Below are 2,500 nucleotides of genomic sequence, written 5' to 3'. Positions count from 1 at the left end.
AACACATTTTGAAATCGTTCACTGTAAAAATGCAACAAGCATACCGTCGCTATGACGCAGCTGTGACAGCTGTGGTTTAGCTGTGATGTAGCTGTGACGTAAATGTGACGCAACTGTGACGCAGCTGTGACAACTGTGGTTTAGCTGTGATGTAGCTGTGACGTAAATGTGACGCAACTGTGACGTAGCTGTAACATAACTGTAATATAGCTGTGACGTACATACATACATATACCAAAGGCTTTTTTCCCCTTACATGGGGGGTAGCTGTGACGTAACTTTGCTAAAGTTGTGACGTAGCTGTGACGTAGTTGTGTCGCTGTGTCGTGTCAAAATTCCAAAATCCCTCTATTGTCATGCTAAAGCCGGGTTTGCGGAAAAATTGTGTCTATTCACGAACTTGATCAGTTCTGGTGCTTAGGATTGTGATGGTAAGGGAAAGTACTGAGATGGATTCAGTTTGCTGTTGACGCTATATCTACCTCCAGTCTATTGAATTGATAAAAAAAACGAAGACTAACACATAATATTCAAAGTTATGAGTATTCTACTACTCATACAAATAAACGAACCTAGAAGAGTCTATTCATGGATTGTAGTTATTTGTAGAATGCAAGAATGATACAAGAGTCCAGAATATATATTCCGTAGTGGTGTAAATGAGTATAAACATCAATGAAAATAGCCAGGAACGTGACACAAAGCAGTGTAAAAAAAAGGAGATATTTACACCAGGAATTACTCAGTGGTAACCGGGGCCCTGGAGGTCTGAGCATACAGGGCAAAGGTGATAACGTATGCCGCAGGTTCGCGTCTAGAAACATTGTTTAAGAATACTTTTAGGTTAAATCTACGTCCCGATAACCTAACGCCTTTATTTCTTATCTGGCCAGAATATAGTGAAAGTATTCTAAAATTTAGAGTTATCAATTCCTTTTCAAATCTTGAAGACCAACATGAATGCCCATCCCCTCCGAACATTTTTTTTTTTTTTAATGGTTTATTTCTTACATTTGGTATTACTTTTAGGGGTCAGCGCTGTACCTTTCATCATTTGCCAATGTCCATAATGAAATTCCAGGATCATACTGAAACAATATATTCCAAATATGGGTGGACTAATGATTTATACAATTGGTTGATGACATATTTTTGAGGCAAATTCCTATGTTATTTATAGTACTTACTATTAATTACACTACAAACTTTCCTTGTCTTCTAGCCTCGCTTTCATACCCCCTATCATTACTTTAGTCTTCTCATTCATCCCTTATATCTATTTATTTACTATCTACAGGAAGACTCTCTGCTTCGATGTCCCTCGTCATATGATCCATGTGCACTTATTACTACCACCATCTACTCCTCGGCTGATTTTCTTTTAACCCAGAACAGTCTTGATCTTTCATCTCTTTTAACTGTAACACGTTCCCACTCGTCCGCAAACATGATAACCACATCCTCCTTTGCCTTTCCTGTTTTCGCTCCTGTCCTCTTTTCCTCTCCTTGGCCCGGCCCTCCTCGACTTTTACTTTTTCTCTCTTAATACATTTGTATAATTTTCTGTTGACCACAGACATCCTGTACACTGCTTTTTTCTCACCATGCTTAATTTATTGTGCATTTTATAATTCATCTTCAAATGCCTCATCTTAGGAGAATTAACTTATATATCCGTAACTTCTCTCGTTTGTCTAACGACGATGGGTCTTCTTTCTACACTATGGTTACCTCATACCACGCAGGTCCTCTGTCGTGGCACACCAACATTCCCACAGTTTAGTAATATGCTGCATCTACATCTATTCTTAGCCTACTTACTGATCCAGACCCCCTTTCCCCACCACGAATATCACCACCAACACTACCAAACTTCATGAACTCAAAATAGCCCTTGGTGACGACACGATATTGTTCGTAGGGATTATTGGTTAGATATCGCTGCACACATAAATATACACAAATGAGAACAAACGCTTATTAACATACGTGTTCTCATGCACACAAGGGTGCACTCGCACTTATGCACTTTTGCACGTATATATATATATATATATATATATATATATATATATATATATATATATATATATATATATATATATATATATATATATATATATATATATATGAGTGCAAGCGCACACATGTGTGTATGAGAACGTGTGTTAAGAAGTGTTTGTTCTCATTTGTGCATGTTTATGTGTGCGGCAATTCACGTGTGTGTAAAACATGCTCTCATGTTCTCATGTATGTACATACTCCCTCCACCCTCCCCACCGGACGAAAGCGCTCAACCTCACCCTTTGGGTCACGAGCGATGACGTAATCACCTCCATGTACTACGTCAGAAAACTCCATGAAGACTGACCGCCTCGTAATCCTCACCTGAAAAAAGATAAAAATGTATGACCCAGCGGGCATTGGTATGTTCTTCATGATGCTATCACAGAGAAAATATATGATGAAGGTTGTAAGTGTTTGAGGCCTTGCAGCTCTC

Source organism: Oratosquilla oratoria, chromosome 1, assembly GCF_046742065.1.
Source record: "Oratosquilla oratoria isolate Oo_2021 chromosome 1, ASM4674206v1, whole genome shotgun sequence".
Taxonomy (NCBI): Eukaryota; Metazoa; Arthropoda; class Malacostraca; order Stomatopoda; family Squillidae; genus Oratosquilla; species Oratosquilla oratoria.
The sequence above is the reverse complement of the archived record's forward strand: the minus strand, read 5'-3'. Positions refer to the sequence as shown.